At 37.9% G+C, this 27,980-nt stretch overlaps 1 pseudogene; it reads left to right on the top strand.

Annotated features, from left to right (window-relative positions):
* Window positions 1-1,302: 1,302 nt before the first annotated feature.
* Window positions 1,303-20,693, top strand: LOC109136292 (heat shock protein 90-5, chloroplastic-like; annotated as a pseudogene).
* The last annotated feature ends 7,287 nt before the right edge of the window (window positions 20,694-27,980 follow it).

Here is a 27,980-nt window from a genome sequence, read left to right as displayed (position 1 = left end):
TTGGCGAGATTAGCCTCGGCTATCCTTTGGCCCTCCTTCGCAGCGTGGAGCGCATCGAAGTGCTTTTTGCCCTTCGCCTCAGATCCGCCACCTCGTCGGCCAAGCGAACCCTGTTCGTGGCCACATTAGCCAGCCGAGCAGAGAACTGAAACGAGCAACAGTTAGCAACTTAAAGAAACAACAACAAACAAACAAGTTCAGAAGGGTTGGGGCTCACCTCGATCCAACAGCGAAACAGGTCGTCGGACTCCGGACCCCCGCTCGTGGCGTTGATGTATTCCTGATCAGCAGGGCTGAACTGGTAGTCCACGCCATTAGTCCAACGGGTGTCTAACCCGTGGCTATCCTATTCGGAGAAGGACTTCGCCTAAACTAAGCTAATCTCCTCCGGGTCGTCGGTCGGCCCCCGACGAGGAGTAGCGGGGGTGTACTGGGGACTTCCAAAAGGACGGAAGTCGTCAGAGTGGAGGGATATGTGAGTCTCCTAGATCTGCTCGGCTCGCTCCTCAGGCCGCGGGCTGTTCACCTCCACAGACCTTGTTTTCTTAGCCCTCTCGGCTTGGGCCTTAGCCACCGCCTTCTCAGTCTGAGCCACCTTCTCAGGGGCCCTCTCCTTCCTCTTTTTTGAAGCCTTGGGTTTCGAAGGATCCTGCAAGCAGAAGGAGTCAGTCGGGTATAAAAAGAGCTGGCAAAGCCGTCAAAGAGGGAGAAATCTACCTTAGGAGTCGGAGGAACACTAAGCTTCTTCGCCTTCAGTTCGGCCTAAGCTGACCTGCCCTCACAGCTGCGTTGTTCAACTTATCTGCCATGTCTTGGTCGGATTCAAGTAAATAAGCTAAGGAAGAGGCTGCAAAAAGAGAAGTGTTAGCGTCAGCAATGAAATCACAAGAACAGTTAAAAATGAAACCCCCTCGGCCAAATTACCCTTGGGGAACGTCCGACTCAGTCCCACAGCAGAGAGGAGATGCTCATTTTTAAACAAACGGCAGCTCGGCAACCAGTTGCTAGCCATATAAACTTCTCCCCCTTGGAATATTTTTGATTCCGTCTGCATATAGCAAGCGGCGATCGCCTCTTCACCGGAAAATTCAGGCACCCTAAAGTTCAATTCGAAATTGGGCTCCATATCCGGTCGGACAGTCGGGATCCCCCAGTCTCCTCCAAAAATATAAAGACGAACTCCCTCCTGAACCCTTTCTGTGATGTGGATAGGTCGAGCACCGCCTTGTATCGCTGTCGGGCCTGAAAATACCACCAACCAGGATCGTTTTCCCCCGCCATCATTTCAACCGATTTGAACATATGGCGCCACAGAATGAGGGTAGGTCGGACGCTCAACATTGCACAAATTACCTGAACAGCAACTATTCCCCCCAGGAGTTCGGAGAAATCTGACTGATCGTCAAGTTGTACGCATTCAACAGGTCTTTGACAAAGGAAGTTAGGGGAAACCGAAGACCCATCCCCATGGACTTGTAGTACACAACAGTACAGCCCGGGGGAGGAGTTAGAACAGTATGAAAGGCCTCCGGTCGGACTAGCAGGTAAGGGTCCCTTATTTGGAACCTTGTCGCTTGTCCCCTCGGATCGTCAAGAAGAGCCTTCATCAGCGAAGGCAGGGGAAACTTTGACCGCAGACCCCCCCCCCCCTTGGGATCCAGATCTGGATACTCTGGTCGGCCAGAAGTGGATGTTTCTCCTTCGCCATCCGACATGGTAATTCTCACTACACCATCATCAATGTATTTGTCTAAGTAACTAGCTTTGGAAGGAAAGGCCATGGACACTTCCCAATGCAAGGGAACAGTGCCCTCGGCCTCTTCCTCTACTGACGATGAGGGGCTCAGGAGCAGAACCGCGTCGGGAACGGTCGAAGGGTCGGGGCAACTTATTAGGGTCGACACAACGTTATTCCCATCCCCCTCACCTCCTCGGACAAATTATATGGAGGTGAGGTCGGAGGTGTCACCGACTCGGAAGATTCTCCCATTATTTATGGACAAGGGAGTCGGCCGAGGTTATTAAAAGAAAAAGCGAAAAAGATAAAGAAACAAAAGCGTACCTAGTCGGACGACTGAACTGGAGAAGTTGCTGAAAAGTTAGAGAGAAGCGAGAGCTTTTAAAGAGAGAAAGAGAATGCCAAAGTTTGAGAAATTGCACAAATGATTTCTCTCTCCTCTCCGTACAAATATATAGGCGTGCCTCGGGATGCGACCCTTCAAGGGCCTGTTAAATGCCTCCAAATGGCACTGTTTCCGCCTCGAAAAGGCGGCCCATGAAAGTTGAAACATCAAGGCTTTTGGGAAACTCCATCCAGCTCAACCACCCAGCTGACAAATGCCATGTGGCAAGCTCCACTAAGATGCCCAGCTTAATGTTACCTGCTCGTTCACAACGATGGTCCCATTAAGACACCATTAAGAATGCTGGTCGGACAAGAAGACAACCTCTTCAAGTCTCCTTCACTTAGCCAAATAAACTAAGTGCTAGGAGGTATCTGGTCGGCCTCTCTAGGGCTTGTTAGCCCCTGTCCGAGCAGCGTCCGGCAATATAGAGCCTGGTCGGTCAACATGGGGCTCCCTAGCTCCCTGCCCGGCCAAGTCTCTTCAAACCTCCTTCACTTAGCCAAATAAACTAAGTGCTAGGAAGTACATGATCGGCCTCTCCAGGGCTCGTTAGCCCCTGTCCGAGCAGCGTCCGACAATATAGAACCTGGTTGGTCAACATGGGGCTCCCTAGCTCCTTGTCTGGCCAGGTCTCTTCAAGTCTCCTTCACTTAGCCAAATAAGCTAAGTGCTAGGAGGTACCTGGTCGGCCTCTCCAAGGCTTGTTAGCCCCTATCCGAGCAGCGCCCGACAATACATAACCCGGTCGGTCAACATGGGGCTCCCTAGCTCCCTGCCCAAGCAGGTCAATTCAATCCTCCTTCACTTAGCCAAAATAAACTAAGTGCTAGGAAGTACCTGGTCGGCCTCTCCAGGGTTTATTAGCCCCTCTCCGAGCAGCGCCCTGCAATATAGAACTTGGTCGTCAACATGGGGCTCCCTAGCTCCCTGTCCAACCAGGTCTCTTCAAGTCTCCTTCACTTAGCCAAATAAGCTAAGTGTTAGGAGGTACCTGGTCGGCCTCTCCAGGGCTTGTTAACCCCTGTCCGAGCAGCGCCCGACAATATAGAACCTGGTCGGTCAACATGGGGCTCCCTGTCCGATCAGGTCTCTTCAAGTCTCCTTCACTTAGCCAAATAAGCTAAGTGCTAGGAGGTACCTGGTCGGCCTCTCCATGGCTTGTTAGCCCCTGTCCGAGCCAGAGGTGTCAAAAACTGGGCCGACCCACGGGTGAACCCGCATGCGACCCAGACCCAACCTGTTCTGAGCCGAGAGTGGTCGGTTGGAAAGCCGACCCATTCCGATCTAGTGTTCACCCGTGCCCAGTTTAACCCGTGGAATTAGTAACCCAACCTGAGTTGGGCCGACCCAGTTTTACCTGTACCCAGTTGCACCCGTGAATAACGACCCAGACCTAACCTGTTTCCGACCCAAAATAACCCGCACCCAACTTCACCCGCCAATGACCCAGTTAAACCCACCCAGTTATCACCCAACCCAGTTACCACCCAACCCAGTTGTGACCCAAAGCAGCTATCACCGACCCAGTTGTGACCCAACCCAGCTATCACCGACCCAGTTGTGACCCAACCTAGCTATCACCGACCCAATTTCGACCCAACCCTGTTAGCACCCGACCCAACTAAACCCGACTCGATGCCATTCCGACCCAAGTAAACCCGACCCAACACCATTTATTTGTTTTTGGGGTGCAAGACCGAAGACGTATAAGATTACCATTTATTTGAAGTTTTATATTTCTTTTTTATTAAATATCGATGGAACACATTTTTTCCGACAAGTACATTAATCTTTCGAGTAGTACTCGATTAGGCGGAGATGGAACACATAGTTTCTGTTGTTAGACATGCATTTAAGCCATGGTTGAATTGTATTAATCATTATGTACATTTCCAACCCATTTATATTTGGTTATGTTTAGAAATTACAATATTTTAAGAGTTTATATGTAAATTATAACATGTTGTTTTAGAGCTAACTTAAATACTTCGTATTTAATAAATAAAATAAAATAAATAAAATCAGAACTAAAGTATTCGACAAACAAAAAGAAAATAAAAAAAAATTGAACAAAAACTGCCAAATAAAATTCTGTTTCATACTTTCATTAACACTTGGCCCTTTCCAAGTTTCCAACATCCATTACATCCATTACAAAAGCAGCAACTAGTACACCCTAAACAAAAAATTTAGGTTAATCATTACAACATTAGGCCATTACAGCATTCCCTAATACTCAACAAGTTAGGTTAATCATAACTAATAAACAAAAAATTACATACTGATCATAATTTACATCAATGTTTCATCCTCTACTCCTCTACTGATACAATGACATGATTATTTCATTCTGATTATTGACTATGATCTACTTGCACAGCTTCAATATTTCATCTTCATCCTTTATTGATATAGTGTATGATTATGTATCATCTTCATATGACATATTCGATTAAGTAATTAACATTGATCATTGTTACTTGTTAAGTTGTTCCATGAACGATGAAAAGTCGAACAATTTTATAATTACGAATTAAGATGCTTTCATTAATGATTTAATGTCAACCTATAACTCTTTTTGTTGCTATATAATAACTAATTCAGACTTGAGAGTGAGTAAGTCACTAACTAACAAAATGTTTAAGTTTAATTGTCTATTAACCCAAACACTATAAGTCTATAATCAATAATCCTTATGGTTGTTAGTTGTTACTTGTTACTTGTTACTTGTTACTTGTTAGATGTTAGTTGTTACTTGTTACTTGAATACATATGCAATCATGAATGAAAATAACTAAATAAGTAAATAACTTATGAGCGATACTTAGTAACTTAGGCAAGAGGCCAATTACCAATAGCCAATAATGGTGAATGGCCCAATAATATAAGTATAACTTATAAGTTATAAGTCTTACTTTAGTAACATTTTAAATTAGTAATATAATTATCAAACTATTAATGATTCAATGTATTATTAAAAAATTCACAATGACTCAATCACAATTCACAATATCAGTATAATTACAGATTACTACTCCCTCCGTTTCATTTTAATCTACACACTTACACTTTTCACGCATGCCAATTTAAAACTTCGGGCACATATATCTTTAGTTTTGTATTTGTAAAAATTATAAAAAGTACATATTAATAAAATACATATTAAGACGAATCTAACAAGATCCCACATGACTATGTTTTTATTCACGTATAAATCACAAAAGTGGGTCAAAGTGTAATTTGTGAATAGTGTAAAATGTCAAAGTGTGTAGATTAATATGAAACGGAGGGAATATAATATACCACTATAAGTATAAAGTATAATGACTATAATCTATACCACAATATCACAATACCACATGTTATAAGTTCATAACAATCTCGACCCAAATCAATACGCCATGGAGCCGCCGGTTCGATATTTAGTCGTTCCAAGTAATTCCGACCCAAGTTATTCCGATATCGATTTCTTTCGACCCAAGTAACCCGAAAGCCGATTTATTCCGACCCAAGTAATTCCGAAAGCCGCATTATTCCAACCCAAGTTATTCCGATATCGATTTCTTCCGATCCAAGTAACCCGAAAGCCGATTTCTTTCGACCCAAGTAATTCTGAAACCCGATTTCTTCCGACCCAAGTTATTCCGATTTCGATTTCTTCCAACATGCGTAACCTGAAAACCGATTTCTTCTGACCCAAGTAATTCCGAAAGCTGAATTATTCCGACCCAAGTTATTCCGATATCGATTTCTTCCGACCCAAGTAACCCGCAAGCCGATTTCTTCCGACCCAAGTAATTCCAAAATCCGATTTCTTCCAACCCAAGTTATTCTGATTTCGATTTCTTTCGACCCAAAACCGATTTCTTCCGACCCAAGTAATTCCGAAAGCCGAATTATTCCGACCCAAGTTATTTCGATATCGAGTTCACCCGACCCACCCAGTTCCGACCCATGACACAGTGTCACCCAGATTATTCCGACCCAAATCATTCCGACCCAGCTTGGGTCAACCCAAACCCAGCCAGTGACCCAGATTGACACCTCTATTCCGAGCAGTGCCCGAAAATATAGAACCTGGTCGGTCAACATGAGGCTCCCTAGCTCCCTGTCCGACCAGGTCTCTTCGAGTCTCCTTCACTTAGCCAAATAAGCTAAGTGCTAGGAGGTACCTGGTCGGCCTCTCCAGGGCTTGTTAGCCCCTGTCCGAGCAGCGCCCGGTAATATAGAACCTAGTCGGTCAACATGGGGCTCCCTAGCTCCATGTCCAACCAGGTCTCTTCAAGCCTCCTTCACTTAGCCAAATAAACTAAGTACTATGAGGTACCTGGTCAGCCTCTCCAGGACTCGTTAGCCCCTTTTCCAGCAGCGCCCGGCAACCTAGAACCTGGTCGGTCAACATGGGGCTCCCTAGCTCCCTGTCCAACCAGGTCTCTTCAAGCCTGCTTCACTTAGCCAAATAAACTAAGTACTATGAGGTACCTGGTCAACCTCTCCAGGACTCGTTAGCCCCTTTTCCAGCAGCGCCCGGCAACCTAGCACCTGGTCGGTCAGCATGGGGCACCCTCACTCCCTGTCTCACCAGGTCCCCTTCAGCCGAGCAAATCCCCTCCCCTAATATATCCGGTCGATCACTCTGGGACCAGGCATCCAAGGGAGGCATCCACTCGATTTCTTCACCTGGCCAAGAAGTGTTGAACCCTAGTTTTGATAATGACAAAGAAACAAAGGAACAAACTAAGTAGTGAACTAATGAATTATTTAAGTGTATGGTGTCTAAGGTATCAATGCAAGGAACTGGGAGAATACAAAGTCGATGAAGAAGTCAAGAGAGGATTTCAAAGGCTAAGTAAAGAAGTTTCTATGTTGATACTGGAGCAAGCATTGGATCAAGAATAATAGAAGCTAGGCGTTTTATTTTCTAGTTCCAATGTAAAGGAACAAGGAAAGAATGGTAAGGAACTGTGGCAGAATATTTGAGAATGAAGCGTTTGTTCCTCAGTAAGGAACAAACTCAATGGCACTTAGTAATTATGTTAAAGGAACTGAACTAATATAAGGAACTAGACTTAGGCGTGTAACGGTTAAATGATAATGGAGTAAGTCATGCCTAGATTATAGGAAATTAGTTATTTCTAATTTCAAATGATAAAATCAGTTTTATAAAAAGAAAATCTGTTTTGAAAAGATATTATTTTTTCGGAAAATAAGAAAATAATTATCCGGTTGTTAGAAAGATATTATTTCAAAGATATTATTTTCTTAAAGTTTAAAAATTCAGATTTAAAGATAAAAAGAGTTTATAAAAACTGATTTTCGGATAATGTTGAAGGAACTCCTATTATTTAGGAGTAATGGCTGCATTTTATCCACGTTCATTTATAGTTCATGGGATCATGGGACATGATGAAAAACGTGTTCCTTAGGGGAAGGAACATCATGGGTAAATGGATTAAAACGTGTACTCTAACATTACTCCCACGTTCTTCATGATTACCACTATAAATATAGAAGTCTAGATAAGTTCCAAAGTGTGTCTGACTAAGTAATTAAGTGAGTTTAACTTATTAAGTGTCAGTGCCTTCATTCTCTCATAATAGCCATTTGTTCTTTGCCTTCTTACTCTAATTCCACTAAGCTTATTTCGATCAATTGTATTTTGGTTTTTGGGGTAAGGGAACTTTGAGTGAAGTTCTGTAAGAGAAAGGCTTTGAGTGAAGCTTGTATGTGTGAGAAAACTTCGAGTGAAGTTAGAGGAACTGCTGTTAAGGGAACAGTGGTTCAGGAACTTGAGTTTAGGAATTCAAGGTAGGGCTCGAGTTAGAGTTAGGTTGTAACAGAGTTGTTTGGCCTAATTAGTGAAAGTGTTGAGTTTAAAATCCCTAGTGGTCGAGGTTGTTTCTTCTTGTTGGGCCCAAGAAGTTTTTCCTCGTAAAAATCCCTTGTGTTCCTTTAGCTTGTTTATTCGTTTAAGTTTTAATTTCGCAAAAAGTTACGTTTATTTCTACACCTACAATTCACCCCCCCTCTTATAGTGTTCCTAGGGAAATAACAATTGGTATCAGAGCTAGAACTCACGTAAGATAGGAAACCCTATTGAGGAAAAGATCCAAGGAACAATGAATACCACCGAGAAACTTGAAGAAGGTTATTCCACTCAAAGGCCTCCTATGTTCAATGGGAAGTACTACAACTATTGGAAGAACCGCATGGAGATATTCATCAAGGCTGAAAACTATCAGGTATGGAGAGTCATTGAAGTTGGTGATTTCGAAGTCACAACTACAAATGACAAAAATGGGTAACTCTTAAACCCCTCTCTGATTATGATAAATCTGATTTTGAAAAAATGGAAGTAAATGCCATGGCTATTAAACTATTGCATTGTGGACTTGGACCCCATGAACATAATAGGATCATGGGATGCAAATCCGCAAAGCAAATATGGGATTTACTAGAAGTAACCCACGAAGGAACTAATGAAGTTAAAAGATCGAAAATTGATTTACTTATGAATCAATATGAACTGTTCTGCATGAAATCCAAAGAAAGCATCCGAGACATGTTTACTCGTTTTACTAACATTATAAATGAGTTGGCTTCTCTTGGAAAGTTTATTTCATCTGAGGAACAGGTTCGAAAAGTTCTTAGGAGTCTTCCTAAGGATAGATGGATGGCTAAAGTCACGGCTCTTCAAGAAACAAAAGACTTCACTAAGTTCAACTTAGAACAGCTGGCAGGGTCACTTATGACTCATGAGCTTCACCTTGATACTGAATATGGTGAAAGCTCCAAATCAAAATCAATTGCTCTCAAAGCAGATGATGAAGATGATTCGGACTCTGAAGAAGAAGAAGCAGCCCTCATGGTTCGAAAATTTCGAAAGATGTACAGGAACATGAAGAACGGAAACTTCAAAGGTAAAACTAAGAAATTTTTTAACAAAGCTGCTTGTCATAAATGTGGAAGTACAGATCACTTCATCAAAGAATGTCCTCTTTGGGAAAACGACAAAACCAAAGAAAGGAACAAGGAACGCTTTGCTGAAAGGAACAAAGAATCAAAAACACCTTTCTCTAAGGCAAATGTGCGCAAAGCTATGATAGCTGCTTGGGGAGATTCAGAGACGGAAGATGAAGAGGAACAACCAACTGAAGAAACAGCAAACCTTTGCCTTATGGCAAACATCGACGAAAAAGAAGATGAAGAAAACATTGAGGTAAGTCAACATGGACTTGAATCAGAACTAGATGGTAAAACTAGGACTGAAATATATGATCTTCTTTATGATGCAATTCTTGAATGTAGAGATGAACGTGAAAAACGTGAACAAACGGAACAAGCCTTAAAGGTTTGCAAGGAACACATAGAATGGCTTAGAAAATGAGAACTGATGTCGAAACTAGATTTTTTGATTTGTTTGATAAAAACTTAAAAATCAAAGAATGTTATGAGAGTTTGAAAAATGAAAATTATCTAATTAATTTAGAAATTTCACACTTGAAGGAATTTGTCCCTGTTCTGAGTTCCTTTGATATAAGATCAACCCCTTTGAAAGGATACAGATCTGAGATTGAAAAAATAAATAAAGAGAAAAATGTTTTAAAGGAACAGATCTGTAATCTTAAAAAGGAACTGGTTGTCGCAAGGAACAGAGGCAAAATCATGAAAGTTCCTAAGTGGATTGAGAAAGCACAGACCAAAAGGAAGGAAGGTCTTGGTTTTGAAAACTACAAGAAAAGGAACAAGACAAAGAAATATGTTGATCTACCTAGTGATAAGTTCTGTATGTATTGTGGCAAGGTAGGTCATTACATAAATCAATGTCAATTAAAATCTGAGATGATTGGGAAAAATGTGACAATAAGTGAAGAAAAATGGGTTGTCAAAACAAATCCTAGTCAAGAACAGGAACCCACGAAAGATGGGGTTCCTTCAACTAACAACTAGTTGATTTTTGCAGGTTGGAGTGAGGGGGAACAACACTTGGTATCTCGACAGTGGTTGTTCCAAACACATGACAGGAGACAAAACGAAGTTTCTCTCACTCACAACCTATGAAGGTGGCAGTGTAACATTTGGTGATAATAAGAAAGGTAACATTGTTGCTATGGGTAAGGTTGGTAAGTCACCATTACACTCCATTGAAAATGTATTTTTAGTTGAAGGTCTAAAACATAATCTATTGAGCATTTCTCAATTCTGTGACAAAGGAAATACTGTAAAATTTGATAAAGAAAAATGCCTAATCATCAACATTAAAACTAAGAAGGTTATGTTGGAAGGAACAAGGAAAGGGAACACATACATTGTGGATCTAGACCTTGTTCCTCAAATCAATTTAACTTGTCTTAGTGTTATTGAAGATGATTCACTTCTATGGCACAAGCGTCTAGGACATGCTAGCTTTTCATTACTTGAGAAACTTAGATCAAAAGACCTTGTTTTAGGATTACCATCTATAAAATTTCAGATTGATCAAGTATGTGATGCATGTGCACGAGGTAAACAAGTAAGGTCCTCTTTCAAATCTAATTAATCGTGCCATGATGAGACCTATCATTAATAAAACTCCTTATGAACTTTACTTTGGAAAGAAACCAAATATCACCTACTTTAGAACATTTGGATGCAAATGTTATGTGCATAATAATGGAAAAGATAATCTTGGAAAATTTGATGCAAGGAGTGATGAAGCAACATTTTTAGGATACTCCTCACATAGTAAAGCTTATAGAGTATATAACAAGAGAACTATGTGTGTTGAAGAAAGATTCATGTAATCTTTGATGAATCTGACAAACATAATCCAAGCATATCAGGTTGATGACTATGAGATAGGGTTAGCGCAACCTAGTCAAGGAACACAGATTCACAAGAAGAAGAAGAAGTGAAAGAGGAAAGGAACGAGGAATTCGAAAATATGAGATCAATGAATTCCTGTTCCTCAAGGAGGAGAAGATCTCCTGTTCCTCTAAATGAAGGAACTGAGTCCACCGAGGCTAACAGAGGAACAACTGAGCAGAGTTCCTCATCCACTCAAGGAACTCATGAGGAACAACATGTTCCTATAAGAGAGTTTCAACCAAAACCTTGGAGATTACAAAAGTCACATCCTGTGGAACTCATAATCACGACATATCCAAAGGTACGCAAACTAGATCTCAGTTAAGGAACTTTTGTGCATTTCATGCGTTCCTATCAATGATGGAACCAAGAAATCATGAAGAAGCCTTAACTGACTCTGATTGGATTATTGCAATGCAAGCTGAATTAAATGAGTTTGAAAGAAACAAGGTATGGCATCTAGTTCCTTCATCTAAACAACAAAAAGTAATTGGCTTAAAATGGGTGTTTAGAAACAAACTAGATGAATATGGAACCATTGTAAGAAACAAAGCTAGACTTGTAGTAAAAGGTTATAACCAACAAGAAGGAATTGATTATGAAGAAACCTTTGCTCCTGTAGCTAGATTAGAAGCCATTAGAATCTTAATTGCATTTGCTGCTTACATGGGATTTAAATTATATCAAATGGATGTTAAGTGTGCATTTTTAAATGGCTATCTAAACGAAGATGTATATGTTGAACAACCCCCTGGTTTCAAAATAACAATCTCCCAAATCATGTCTACAAGCTTGATAAAGCTCTTTATGGGTTAAAACAAGCACCTAGATCATGGTATGAGAGATTATCTAAGTTCCTTTTAGAAAAAACTTTAAAAGAGGAAAGGTTGATAAAACCTTGTTCCTAAAATCTAAAGGAACTGATATTTTGCTTGTTCAAATATATGTTGATGACATCATATTCGGAGCTACTAATGAAACATTGTGCAAAGAATTCTCAATCTCATGAGCAATGAATTTGAAATGAGTATGATGGGAGTTAAATTTCTTTCTTGGACTACAAATCAAACAAACTGAAAAAGGTATAATTGTTCACCAACAAAAATACATAAAGGAACTATTAAAGAAATATGGCCTCGAAAATTCAAAGAAATCACACTCCTATGGGAACTTCAACTAGATTAGATGAAGACTCCATAGGAACAAGTGTTGATCAAACAAAATTAAGAGGAATGATTGGTTCACTTTTGTATCTAACTGCTAGTCGTCCAGACATAGCTTTCAGTGTTGGTTTGTGTGCTAGATTTCAAGCAAATCCAAAGGAGTCTCACCTCACTGCTGTGAAGAGAATTCTTAGATACCTTAAAGGAACAGATGATCTTGGACTCTACTATCCAAGAAGTGATACATTCGAACTAAAAGGATATGCAGATGCAGATTATGCTGGAGATCTTGTTAATAGGAAAAGCACCTCAGGTATGGCACAATTCCTTGGTCATAGTTTAGTTTCTTGGAGTACCAAGAAACAAAACACAGTTGCTTTATCCACTGCTGAAGCAGAATATGTAGCTGCTGCTGCATGTTGCTCTCAAATGCTTTGGATAAAACAACAACTTAGTGACTATGGAATAAACTTTGAATGTGTTCCTATTTATTGTGACAATACAAGTGCTATAAGTATATCTAAAGATCCAGTGCATCATTCTAGAGTAAAGCATATACATATTAGACATCACTTTTTAAGAGAAAATGTCGAAAAAGGTTTGATCAAACTTGAGTTTTGTCAAACTGATTATCAGATTGCTGATATCCTAACTAAGCCTTTGCAAAGAGATAGATATAAAAAATTAAGGCTTGAGTTAGGCTTAATAAAAATTAAGTGATTGTTCCTATGTCAATTCCCCCATGTTTGAATCAATTTGAGTGACTTTGTGTGCTAAAAATAATTGTGTTTAATTGCCTAAGACCATTGCAAATTGGAATGTTGAAAACAAAACCATGAAGTCAAAGAAACTAAACAACTCACAAATGTCACATAATACTCCCCTTACTGTTCCTAAGGTCAAGAAACATGCATAGTATGAAGGATATTGAATGTAGCATTAGTTGTTCCTATAGCACAAGTTCCTTAGCATTTATTTTCTTTCAAAAATTAAAATTCATAAAAATCCGAAAAATCCGATAAAATCCCAAAAATAAGGGGAACCAGTTTAATTAAATCTTGGTTCTTTTTATTCTTTTCGTTTTCTTTCTTTTATTTTTATTTTTATTTTTTTTTCTTTATTTCTTTCTTTCCCGCGTGTCATAATTACTATTACATGCAAAACTTCCTTCTTCAATTCATCTAAGAAACCGTGTTCCTCTCAAACGCTTCATCTTCACCAAATCCGAAACCTCATCACACCCTTTGATACTCCATAAAAACCTCCAAACCTTCATAAATCATGGCAAAAACTTCAAGAAACTCACCTTTTCCAACACCAAAAACAACCGACACTTCAAAAATGGAAATTTCTTCATCTCCAACTAAAACCCTTGAAACCGACATAATTCAAGAAAACCCCATAGAGGAACAGCAATTAGAATCTCCTAGAAGGAGCATAGAAGAAGAAAATTGATTGGGGAAGATGATGAAGAAGAAACCCCGGAACAATCTCAGGGGGAAGAAGAAGAAACTGCACCTGTTCCTTCCAAAGGAACTGTTTCTTCGTCTTCCAAGAAAAGGGTCGAACGAAGTGAATCTAGGTATGTCTTGGGTTTTGCGTCGATTTAGAATGGGCAAATAAAATTGAATTTCTAGAATTAACACCATTCTAAAGGAACAAGGCATGGAATTCTTGTTTGAATTCGCCTTTAATAATGCTCTTGTTCCTCTAGCTATGGACGAGTTTTGTGCAAATTTTGTTAATACTAATGGAACTTGCACAACTGAAGTTAGAGGCAAGAAAATAAGGTTTAATCAAGCAACTTTAAGCAAAGTATGGGAAGTTCCTTGCAAAGGAACTGATTTGTATTTTAAAAGGAAAGGAACTGTTTCCTTTCCGAATTTTCCTCAAGAAAAATTTAGAATATTTTGGAGGAACAGCTGGCCAAAACAAATTAACCATAACCTACTCTCTCCCCTTCACAAAGTATGTTTAACTTGGTTTGGAGAGCACTCATTCCTCGAACTGAAAAGAGGAATGAAGTGGGTCTCTTGGATATGTGTTACATGTTTTGCTTAGACCACACATACAAATCAATTTCCCTTCCCTCTTCATTCAACATTTAACTCACTGTATTGAGAACACATTTGTGATTGGTACGGTGCCTATAACTTCTTTACTTCATCACTTTTGAAGTAAGACTTTCGGTTGGACCACCATAGGATCAAACAAGGGAACATCTTGAATGAGAAGACCCTAAATGGACTTGGCTTGTCTGTCCAAGAAGGTGTTCTCATTCAAGGAAAATGGTTCCAGTTCCTCAGGAAAAAGAAAACTGCCTCAACTGATTTAGAAGAGAAATGATGTAATTTGGATAACTGTCCTGTTCCTAACCGGAGGAACAAAACCTAAGAGGCGCAAACACATTGCCACTAAGCCTAAACCCTCTGTTCCTTTGAGAGTGAGAAAGAGCACTCGTCGAAAAATTGCTCCTGTTCCTGTTCCTTCCAATGAGGACTCTCCTTTAGTCCTTTCGGATAATGAGGAACAGGTACCCTCACTCTCAAGGAACCACTACCTCCACCATCTCCCAAACTCTCTGTTCCTTTCACAAAAATACCCTCCATTTCACCTTCGTCCTTCTCTGTTCCTTCAAGTTTTGAGCAGTTGAAGGATGAAATAAAAGGACCAAATCCTTTTGCTTCCACCTCCACAACTCTTCCACCCACACCACCATTTCTTCCTCCCATTTATCACCCTTCACCTTCTGTTTCCATTCCTGGAACAGATGAGCCTTCCACTCAAACCTCCCCAGTTCCTTCACAACATCCCCCATCTGCCTCTAGTTCCAAGGTAAGGAACAGGAAAATCCGGATGACACTAACTGGGTTAATGAAGTCTGCCTTCCTGCACAACATATGATAAAATTTTACAATCATCTTCATTGGACTTTGGATGCCAAAACTGATACTATACTAAGTCTTATGAAGAAATTGAGTGATACCGTGGTTGCGCAGCAAAAGAAGATGGACACTATGGCTCGTACTTTGGAGGAGCTGAAGGAACAGGTTGACTAATCATGGGGTGGTGATGAAAAAGTTGGAGGATGTGGTTGAAGAAGAAGTTGTAGAGGAACACCATTCCCCTTCCCTTTCTTAGTTTCTTTTATTGTTTTGTTGTTCCTGTTTCTTTCATCAAGGAACACAACTTTTGTTTCTTCTTTTTCTTTTCTTTCTTTGTTTTGTTATGGAACAAGTGCTATATAATCAATGACTTTTGCTATATTGTCTATGTTTCTAAATGCTTTGCATAATTTCTTCCTTGGAATGGCTAGTATTATGTGATTGATGTTTGAGCAAGTTTACTCTTTGATTTTCTAACTTAACCACTAATGGTGCTTGCATATTGGTCTTAAGGTGTTAAATCAATTCATCAATTCATGCAGAGTCTATTCTTTTTGAGGATGACAAAGGGGGAAAAGGATTTAAGGAACAAACTGTACATAAACTTAAAAAAAAATGAAAAAAAATTAAAAAAATTAAAAAATGGATAAGGTAAATGAAAAATCAAAAATAGGTTAAGGTAAATGAAAAATCAAAACTTCAGTTACTCATATAATTGTGTTTTATTTTTCATTTTCTTCTTTATGTTTTTATTTTCATTCACTTATATTATTTGTTATTTTCCTTAGTTTGTACCTTTGTTGTCATCATCAAAAAGGGGAAATTGTTGAACCCTAGTTTTGATAATGACAAAGAAACAAAGGAACAAACTAAGTAGTGAACTAATGAATTATTTAAGTGTATGGTGTCTAAGGTATCAATGCAAGGAACTGGGAGAATACAAAGTCAATGAAGAAGTCAAGAGAGGATTTCAAAGGCTAAGTAAAGAAGTTTCTATGTTGATACTGGAGCAAGCATTGGATCAAGAATAATAGAAGCTAGGCGTTTTATTTTCTAGTTCCAATGTAAAGGAACAAAGAAAGAATGGTAAGGAACTGTGGCAGAATATTTGAGAATGAAGCGTTTGTTCCTCGTAAGGAACAAACTCAAGTGGCACTTTAAATATGTTAAAGGAACTGAACTAATATAAGGAACTAGACTTAGGCGTGTAACGGTTAAAAGATAATGGAGTAAGTCATGCCTAGATTATAGGAAATTAGTTATTTCTAATTTCAAATGATAAAATCAGTTTATTAAAAAGAAAATCTGTTTTGAAAAGATATTATTTTTCGGAAAATAAGAAAATAAATATCCGGTTGTTAGAAAGATTTATCTAAAAGATATTATTTTCTTAAAGATTAAAATTCAGATTTAAAGATAAAAAGAGTTTATAAAAACTGATTTTCGGATAATGTTGAAGGAACTCCTATTATTTAGGAGTAATGGCTGCATTTTATCCACGTTCATTTATAGTTCATGGGATCATGGGACATGATGAAAAACGTGTTCCTTAGGGGAAGGAACATCATGGGTAAATGGATTAAAACGTGTACTCTAACATTATCCCACGTTCTTCATGATTAACACTATAAATATAGAAGTCTAGATAAGTTCCAAATGTGTCTGACTAAGTAATTAAGTGAGTTTAACTTATTAAGTGTCAGTGCCTTCATTCTCTCATAATAGCCATTTGTTCTTTGCCTTCTTACTCTAATTCCACTAAGCTTATTTCGATCAATTGTATTTTGGTTTTTGGGGTAGGGACTTTGAGTGAAGTTCTGTAAGAGAAAGGCTTTGAGTGAAGCTTGTATGTGTGAGAAAACTTCGAGTGAAGTTGAGAGGAACTGCTGTTAAGGGAACAGTGGTTCAGGAACTTGAGTTTAGGAACTCAAGGTAGGGCTCGAGTTAGAGTTAGGTTGTAACAGAGTTGTTTGGCCTAATTAGTGAAAGTGTTGAGTTTAAAATCCCTAGTGGTCGAGGTTGTTTCTTCTTGTTGGGCCCAAGAAGTTTTTCCTCGTAAAAATCCCTTGTGTTCCTTTAGCTTGTTTATTCGTTTAAGTTTTAATTTCCGCAAAAAGTTACGTTTATTTCTACACCTACAATTCACCCCCCCTCTTGTAGTGTTCCTAGGGAAATAACAAGAAGCATGTCGGTCTTACCAAGACTTAGTCGGCACTTGCCCGACCAGGTCTCTCTTCATCCCCTTCGAACGTGGAAAAAGGCCCACATCAATCCGGTCGGCCAGAACATGGACAATTACGCCACGAAGGGGCATCATCTGGTCGGACGGCTCCTATACCCCTTCTTGGCGTGGGGCTAAATGTTGGGGCCCACTTAGTCCAGTTAAGAATCCACATAAGCTTCGTGGATCCCACCTATCATGACATGGCCCTCAGCCCTTTTTTGGGCATCCTAGGGGTCCCACAGGAATCATCCCAGAAAGGGCAATCTTGCCAATCTCTAGGGAAAATGTCTTATCAAAAAGGTCTTTTCCTATGGGTTCTCACCACTATAAATATTCCTTGTCCCATCAAGGCAAAGGTATTCAATTTTCACCTAACTAATCTGAGTTTCTCACTCTTGACTCTCTCTCTACCTCAATCATCAACTGACTTGAGCGTCGGAGGGGTGATCCCGGAACAACCCCCGGGGTAGTTTTACGTGTTTTGCAGAATTCCGGTGAACAGATAACCAACTCAGCTCGAATCAGAAACCTGCTCAGCATTGACCATCAACCTTAATTTCTAGACAGAAACACATTATAAATAAGATTAATCTTCCCTTTCTTTCCTTAATTAGTATTAATCTCAATATATATCACTCATTTGCAGGAAAACCAAGATCTTGGTGCTCATAATGGTTTGATTGGACAATTTGGTGTTGGATTTTACTCTGCCTTTCTAGTCGCAGATAGGTAATTGTGGATTCTATTAAAATTGGCATCACGGAGATTATTCCGAAGACAACTTATTAATTTTTTCTTCAAATACTTCGTATTAATTTTCGAATCTGATTTGATCTGATCTTTTTTGAATAAACATTAAAAATGGTTAAATAGGTTAAAATGAGAGTATACATAACTTGATTTCGGTTGCATGATGACATAATAAATCTCATAAGTGGGTTCTTGACATTAATTATTTTTTCATCAAGTGATGCCATGTTTAATAAATTTGATGGTGGTTGGCTAGGTGGTGTATAGGTAGTGGGAGGTGGCTGGGTGGTTGAAGGCTGGGTGGTTGGGGTGTTGGGTGATGATTAATGGTTTTGGGGTTAGATTAGTGGGGTTGGGGTAAATGTTTAATTTGTTGTTGTATATGTTTAATGTGTTGTGAAAATATGGTTAATTGTATATAGTAACACCATTCTTGTAATTTTATTGAAAAAAAATTGCCGAAAATAGAAAGAAGGGGAAATGTTGCCAATATCGTGTACCAACCAAAATGGCAAATGTTGCCAATAAAATGTAACGGAGGGAGTATTACATTTGGTAGTAGTATTGCAAGGTGGAAAAAATTTTTTTGTGATTGCTGTTTTCAATTATCATAGTCATTAGTCTTGTTTGTACCTGTATGTTTGGATTGAAATTTTGGTTAAAGGCAGTAGTTCAAGGTTTCTAGACACTTTATATTTTAATTTATTTATTTTTGATGGAAAGGTTACTAGACACTTTTAATAAATTGTTTTGGTCTAATATCGATTAGATTATCATTCTTATCCCTGAAACTCATTCTTTGGGAACTAAACCAAATTCTATGCTTGGGTATTTGGACTATACTTGATGCTCCTACATGGGTGTTGACTCTTGACAATTTATTGTGAATTAATAACATTTCTTGGCTGCTGAGCCTATTCCGTCAATGTGACACTAATGGCCTAGTCTGATTAACATCAGACAGTGAATTTGTGCATAATTGATTTCAAGTGTTATAGGATTTCTACTGTTGCTCTCAATTTATCAACAATTACATGCTTGCAGACTACGTGTCCGAGTACTCTTTGTTGGTTGCCTTGTCGTATCTGCTTTACAGTATGAGCTTTGTAAATGGTGTGGTATTCAAATGATCCTCCGCTTAATGTATCCCGAGATCTTTTTCAAGAAAGCAGAATCGTAAGTCCTACTTCCCAGTTTGTCCATGTTTATTTTTTATTGATGTTTTCATCTTCTATTTGTATTATCCATCCTTTCAAAATGTTGTACTGTTATTGGGTCTGATTTTAATCTTCTGTTGATGCAGGTAAGATTCATGAGAAAAAGGCTAGTAAGAAAAACATTCGACACGATTCAAGAGTTATCTGAGAGCGAAAATAAAGAGGTTAGCTATATACAAATGATGAGTTTCCCCCTTTTCTAAGAAGGTTTCTCTCAAACTATTTTGTGAATGTTTTAGGACTACAAAAGATTTTGGGATAAACTTTGGGAAGTTTGTAAAACTCAGATGTATAGAGGACACTAGAAATCACAGACGAATCACACCTCTACTGCGCTTTAGCCTCATCAAAAAGGAGGATGTTATAAGTTTAGATGATTATGTTGAAAATATGTGTGAGAACCAGAACGCTATTTGCTACTTAGCAACATACAGCCTCAAAAGTGCATATACAACTCCATTCTTGGAGAAGTCACAAAAGGGCCCTGCATAAGGTATGTTTTACCTCTGTTTTAAATGTATCTGGCTCTGATAATTAGAGTGATCGTATGACAAAAAACTTGTACCCAATTTGTTGGGACTTGGGAGAAGCTAATTCCAGTATATAATCGGAATATTCATGAACAGAATTGTTGATTTGATCCCTGATATTATAAAATATATGATACTTCTACCTTATTGTTTTACCGAATTTGTTTGATGTTTTGCAAACATTGTAGCATTTGTTCTCATTGGTAATCACCGGACAAGTTCTATTCTTAATTGAGCCTATAGGTGAAATTGCTATCCAAAACCTACACACATATAACGAGAAGATGTTTGTTGATATCAGCGGGGAAGACCTAAAACTTGGTAAGAAATTTTTCAAGTATCGGGCTGTTGATCTTGCTTTTGTTGAATACTTCCCATATAGTGGCAATCTTCCCCCAGGAATTCAATATTTTGTGTGATTGGATGAAGCAATGGCTTGGTGGTAAGGTCGCAAAGGTTTAAGTCTCATCTCAACCCGTCTTGCCTCATCCCCTTGTGTGCTCGTTTCAGGGATGTTTCGATGGTCTGGCAAACATGGAGAGGTATGCTAATTGAGTGGTGGTCTCATCTATTATATTCATATCTATTATATATTAGATTTGGTGGCCTCATCTTGCAATTAGTGATATCTTAACTTTACATGTTGTCTATAATTGACGGGCTTGATTTCAATTTTGATGCATAGGCTGCTTGTAGTGATGCACCGGAGAGCACCGAGGCTAAAAAGTTGTCGACCTCCTGTATGAAAAGGCCATCGTATCCAGTGGTTTCACTATGAGTTGCTAAATAACCTTACAAATAGTGAATCAAAGCTTGTGTTGCAGTTTCTTGTGATTAACATGATATGCATGATGATTACAGCCTGACAGCCCTGTTAACTCAGGAAACAAGATTTATGAAATGATGACAATGGTCCTCGGAGTAGGATCGGGCAGATTAGATGAACGATGAGTAAAATCATCAGATTTAGGTGCGAGTGCAACTGTAGCTTCAGATGCTAAAGTGGTTGATGAGAGGAGTCACTGTACTGTTTAGTAGACCGGACATCTTTGCTTCAAATTTTACTTATTTATGGGAGTACGTGTACCCTCTTTAGAAAGTTAAATGGAAGAGGGCGGGATAGCTAGACTTGTTACGGTACAGTAGTGCATTCTTGTTGAATGAGAATCGATTGCTTGTGAGTTTCTTGGTGAGATATTAATATAGCCAGGGGAAAGCTTAAATTTAGAAGAGGAGAGAATCATAGAATGTTTTATACAACTCCTTACATACAAAAGCAAGCTTAATGTGTTTTGCAAAAGATAATGAAATTATGACAAATTGATATTACAATTTCCAAATTATTGTTGAAGCTTGTTTCGCAGTTAATTAATATGTTTGGGTTCACTTCATGGACACATAAATGACAATGGTGATAAGTCATATTTATATATAGTTTTTAGATTCATTGAGGTTGCATTTTAGAGCATTTAGTTTCATATTTAGGTTCATTGTTGCATTATATTCTTAAGTTATGCTTTTCTACTACTATCCGGTATGTTTTCTTGTTTTTGATTAATTTCAAGCATTGATAACGTATTTGGAGTATGTTTAGCCAAGCTTGAGGATTAGGACCACTTGAAAAGAAGCTACAATGATAAGGATCGTATGGATATGTCATAGTACGAGTTTGAGCAAAAACGAAGCGGAAAATTATTCGAAGAAATGTGAAAAAGAGTCACGTCTACTCTTCTGATCATAACTTTTGATGTGATTCTTAAAATCGCGTAATTCCAGCAGATTTCGAAACTAGACTTGAAGAGCTTTCTAACGATAGGTGGCACGCCCCGAGGAGACTTCTAGTCAAGAAGTTATGTTTTCCGGAAGATTGCACTGTTTCTGCTGGAATCTGCCACGCGTACGCGCGGATCACTAATCCGCCTATTAATGATTTATTTAAGACTTTCCTTATCTTGTAAATTACTTTCCTAGTCATATTATTTAGATAGGTTTTTATTCTTTCTCACTCTCCCCCCCCCCCTTTCACGTTATTCTTTAGGGTTTAGTTTTAGTTTTTCTCCTATCTTCTTCTCTCTATAGTCTTTAGTTTAAACCCTAGTTTTTCATGTTCTTCTTCAATCCATTAGTTTTATTGTTTCATTCTCTCCCTTTCATTGATTTCTTTTAATTATGTTTTCCTTTCTCTTTCTAGATGTAGTTTTTATTCTTTATTTCATGATTGAGTAATTTTTAATTTTAAGGTTTGGGAATCCATGTTTATATGCTATAACTCTTGATGGATGTTTATTGATGGTTTCATTCGTCATTGTTATTTCTAATTGATTAGTGTTTATATTAGTAATCTTGCAATCTGATCAATTGTTTGATTAAATATTGTCAATATCGAGTCATATATCGAGAGATAGTACTCTTTATAGGCTTACCTACAATTAGCAAATCTGATTATGTTGAGCGACCGTACTAGCATATGTTGATTTGAGAGCGTTAATGCCTGACTAAGGATTAACCTGTGCACTAGATATCTGATTGATTGAACTATTGATGATGTTTTGATAGATTATAGTTAAAAACATGGTGAACCATTGCCCTAGATCCTTTTTACTTTGATTTTCGTAGTTTGATTAGTTTAGAACTTTAATTCAAATATTTGTGATCTTGTTTAGTTTCTCTATAAACTAGATTAAAACCACCATCTCTCTGTGGATTCGACCCTACTTACCCTACTACATTGTTAGAAGGTTTCGCGAGAATTATTGGTTTATTGGATTGTTGGAGTTTGTGTGTGGTCTTGGTGGTGTGTTGTGGCTTTTGGTGGGTGAAGTTGGTGATTTGGTGATCCCGTGGGTTAGTTCTGGTTCCTTCTCTAATCTTGTTTCTTGCAGTGAGGACACTGCAAATTTTAGCTTGGGGGAGGAATATTCTATCATTTATTGCTTCATAGCGTAGATTTTATCGCTTTCGTAGGATGTTGCACGGTTTGTACTGCTTATTAAGAGTGGAAGTTTACGTGTAACCAAAAAAATTGTACTGCTTTCTTAGTTGCATCAGCATATTTCATCTCATATTAGATTTCATCTCATTTAGTTGCATCTATGGGACTACTGCTAAGACTTTTGAGAACCTTGTTGATATTTTACTACATTTGTTAAGTGTCACTCATCTTGTTCATGATACTTCATAGCACGATTGTTTCACAACTGATTGTTTGTGGTAAGATTGATTGATCTCTCTCTGACTCGATTTAACATTACTATATATGTAGACACCTTAACCTAAGTGAGCTTTTGTGCCTATAAACTGACGTATCTGTGTCAGTTATGTTCTTTCATGTTTGATTAGTTATCCTCGTTGTTGCATTGATCTTGACTTTGACTTGGTACTCCTTGATATTTGATAGTGCATACATTTTGATATGATTGAGGCGTTTCATTTGATGATCTTAGCTCCAGATTATTCTTGTTTTCATATTATCCTTCCTTTTAGCCCCGCTGAGCCTTTTCTGACTTTGTTTGATTGTTACCTACATTACAAGCCTTGGCCTCATTTGATTCTTGTCCCAAGCCTAGCTTGGAGGAGCGAGTATTAGTTTTGGTTTGGATTGAAATGCTTTATTTTTGGTTAGAAGAATGAAAAATATGTTTAGTGAACTTGAAAATTGAAATGAATGTTTGAAAAAAAAGAAACACACAAAAAGTTGAAAAATGAGATGAAAAAGAAGTGGAAAAAAAAAGTTATGAATAAAGTGAATTAAAAAGGGTTATGATTGAATTTCTTAAGTGAAAAAGGTGGTTGATTATATTTGGAGATTGTTGGTTGTTACATGGAGTTGTTATGACCTTTTATGGTTATTTCAGTTATATGATGCTCCCCCTTCTTGGTTTTTCCACCACAATTCCCAAATTATTTCCATACCTTTAACCTCAACCCCATTACAACCCTTAAAAGCCCTCTTGGTCATTATGTAATGTATTGTTGAGTATTAAGTGAGTCAAAAAGTCAAAGTTAAAGAGTATTTGCTTCATCGGAGTCGACTGATTTAGGTTGAGAATCATTATTTAAACCTTAATCACATGAGAAATTTGAGTGCACATAACTATAGTGAGGTCTGTCATGTTTGGTTAAATCCAGTTTGGGAGAGATGGTTTGTGGTATGACTGGAAAGTCGATTGCGATACATGATATGCTATGCAGCTTTGTTCGAGATTGTTTCGATGCTTGGTTTATGTAGTGATTATATCTCTCGTGTTCTCAATTGAGTGTTTAGCCCTGTTGTAGTCCAATATTGTAGATTGTCTAACTTTTCCGATGTCTATGTCTTATTGCTTGAGGACAAGCAATAGTTTAGCTTGGGGGAGTTTGATAAGTCATATTTATATATAGTTTTTAGGTTCATTTAGGTTGCATTTTAGAGCATTTAGTTCCATATTTAGGTTCATTGTTGCATTATATTCTTAAGTTATGCTTTTCTACTACTATCCGGTATGTTTTCTTGTTTTTGATGAATTTCAGGCATTGATAACGTATTTGGAGTATGATTAGCTAAGCTTGAGGATTAGGAGCACTTGGAAAGAAGCTACAATGCATAAGGATCGTATGGATATGTCATAGTATGAGTTTGAGCAAAAACGAAGCGGAAAATTATTCGAAGAAATGTGAAAAAGAGTCACGTCTACTCTTCTGATCATAACTTTTGATGTGATTCTTAAAATCGCGTAATTCCAGCAGATTTCGAAACTAGACTTGAAGAGCTTTCCAACGATAGGTGGCACGCCCCGATGAGACTTCTAGTCAAGAAGTTATGTTTTCCGGAAGATTGCACGGTTTCTGCTGGAATCTGCCACGCGTACGCGCGGATCACTAATCCGCCTATTAATGATTTATTTAAGACTTTCCTTATCTTATAAATTACTTTCCTAGTCATATTAGGTTAAAAGATATTATTTAGATAGGTTTTTATTCTTTCTCTCCCCCCCCCCTCACATTATTCTTTAGGGTTTAGTTTTAGTTTTTCTCCTATCTTCTTCTCTCTATAGTCTTTACTTTAAACCCTAGTTTTTCATGTTCTTCTTCAATTCATTAGTTTTATTATTTCATTCTCTCTCTTTCATTGATTTCTTTTAATTATGTTTTCCTTTCTCTTTCTAGATTTAGTTTTTATTCTTTATTTCATGATCGAGTAATTTTTATTTCTAGGGTTTGGGAATCCATGTTTATATGCTATAATTCTTGATGGATGTTTATTGATGGTTTCATTAGTCATTGTTATTTCTAATTGATTAGTGTTTATATTAGTAATCTTGCAATCTGATCAATTGTTTGATTAAATATTGTCAATATCGAGTCATAGATCGAGAGATAGTACTCTTTAGAGGCTTACCTACAATTAGCAAATCTGATTATGTTGAGTGACCGTACTAGCATATGTTAATTTAAGAGCGTTAATGCCTGACCAAGGATTAACCTGTGCTCTAGATATCTGATTGATTGAACTATTGATGATGTTTTGATAGATTATAGTTAAAAACATGGTGAACCATTGCCCTAGATCCTTTTTACTTTGATTTTAGTAGTTTGGTTAGTTTAGAACTTTAATTCAAATATTTGTGATCTTGTTTAGTTTCTCTATAAACTAGATTAAAACGGCCATCTCTTTGTGGATTCGACCCTAATTACCCTACTACATTGTTAGAAGGTTTCGCAGGAATTATTTTTGACGGGTGTACGACAGCCTATCAAATGGCCATCAAAAATAAAAATTAGGTTATTTCAACTAAATCCCTTGATCATGGAATAAACTACCTGCATTGAAAAGGTACGTGCCACCTTTTATTAGTCGCGCTTAATTCCGCGGACAAGAACCGGCAATAGTATGTGCTGGTCAACTGCACACTATTCTGATTAGAAGGTGAGTAGGCCATAATCAAATTGCCTGCTGAGGCTATGCCATTTATTAGTCAATTTCAAAGCTACTTATTTCACAACAAGCACACGCACACCTATTTATTCTAGATAACTTAAACTTTTAACACTTACTCATCTAACTTAAATGTGTTTAACATGTGTCACAATCTGTGCTTTTGGATTGAACTTGACTGAATTGTAGTTATAAAATTAAATTGAACTGACATAATTGAAATTAAAGGTTGACGAAATCTTCATCTAAGCTATCAAACGAGTTTGATATTTTAATACTGCAATTATTATAATTGAGCGACCATGACTGGGTTATAAACCTTACAAGTTACAATTAGTGTTTGAGACGTAATACATGTCAAAATCACAAGTTAAACCCTGATTTTTAAAAGCAATTAACCAACATATATGTTTTCTTCGTAAACTGATATAAATATTCCGCACGTCTTTTGAGGGGGAGATTTAACGGTGTAAAAGAGAGTTAATCAAAACACTTTTAACACAACTAACTTTTAATTGCTCATTTACACCGTTAAATCACTTCCTCAAAAATACGCGCCAAAAGCACTTGTTGCGTTAACTAGTTTCCAGATGAAGTATAACCCAACACTGTCATCCTCTCATCACAGTAGATTAAGTGCTAGTTTGATGAATTAAATGAAATTCAGAGGAAGTGAAAGGCTAAAAGTTGTTAATTGACAAATACACAGAAAAAATAACTTCCCACAAAATGGAGAAAGTGACTTACCTACTAACCTCTACTTAAGTGAAACTTACTCACTCAACCAATCATTTTAAACCCTTTTTAGGATATGAACTTCCCAGGAATTTCAATTTTGTGGAACTGTACCTTCTTTATTCAACCCAAAGACCAATAATTTAGGTTAGGCCACAAAACAGTTGAGTCACCAGAACTGTATCAAAATAGGCAAGGACAATCAACAGGAGCGCTGTACCACCCACTGACCACCTCTCTTGTGGCAGCAAACGCTGCCAGCTGAAGGGAAGTAGACAAAGAGGTCTCTAGATATGTACTTGATTCCAAGTATCTAGGGGTTCTCAAAAGTGAAAGCTCTATAAACTCTTGCGTCTAGGATTCAAAGAAAGATTTTCGTTTTAGTAAGTAGTGGAAGAACATTCTGCAACTTTGCCATTGCTATTGGACTGGTTACTGATTGGGCCGTGAATTTAAAGGGAGGTAATATCTAACTACTTAGTAGTTAGCAATAGTCGTGAAGAAAGCAGAATATAGTTTGTATACAAACTCTAAAAAGTCTCTGAATACTTCGATAATTGAATTTATTGGATGGGTTCATTCAATTAATAGTTTGATTTTATTTTTACTCTGTACCATGAATTTCACTACTATTAGCAAACAGTAATGGAATATTTTCAAGAAATAGGGGACATGATGCAAATCGGATATTGTAACTCTCGCTTAGGCTGCTTTAACGGTAGTTTTTCCATTTTTTTATTCACTTGTCGTATGGGGGAGAAGTGGATTCTAGAAAAACGACTTAATTTTAGTTGAGCAAAAATATTGTATTGTATCGTTTGTTTTATCGATCGCGACCACGCTGATTGTCGACTACTTGGGCTTTATAAGCCCGAAAAGCAGTAAACTCTGGCACTCTTATGCCATGTGTTAGGCCACATTAAATCAATGCTAATGTCACATGCTCCAGATGTAAATTTGGGATTGCTTTGGCATTTTTATGTTAGGAGAAGTGCACAGTAATTCTAAAACGAGAGAAGTCAAGGATATTTCATTTGCATGTGAGGAAGAGAAAGTTGTCTAGTTGCTTACTGGTGGTTGGAGGCGTAAGCAGAGGTGGTGTGCCGACATATATCATATCAGTGCAAAGAGAGGGGGGTGCGATACAAAAGCTCTAAAGTTAATTTGGATAGAGAGCTCATGAGATTCAAAATGGCACTGAAATGCCTAGGAGAGGAGGAGAATGCAGAAAAGAGGATTTGCATAAACCAGTTACCAAAAAGTGGGGTAAGAAAATGAATTAGGAGAAAACTATCACACAAATGGCAAGAAACATAGCTGGGTTCAAATAATTCGATTCCCTTCCTAGGTGGCCTGAAACCAAATGGCCCCTCATATCTCTCAAATGACGACAAATTTTCTTACTAAACAAACTAGTTCCAATACGAGACTTTGCATATCAGCTAGGAGTCTTTCTCATGTAAACAAGATAAACTAAAAACCGATGGACAAATAAGATGTTAAATGAATCCATTTCTCAATTTCCCTGAGAGCGGGCTTCGTTGTTCTCAATATTGTCCTCATCATTAACCAATATAGATAGTTAAATA

The sequence above is a fragment of the Beta vulgaris genome, chromosome 1 (assembly GCF_026745355.1).
Source record: "Beta vulgaris subsp. vulgaris cultivar EL10 chromosome 1, EL10.2, whole genome shotgun sequence".
Classification (NCBI taxonomy): Eukaryota; Viridiplantae; Streptophyta; class Magnoliopsida; order Caryophyllales; family Amaranthaceae; genus Beta; species Beta vulgaris.
This window is presented reverse-complemented; position numbering and strand designations above follow the sequence as displayed.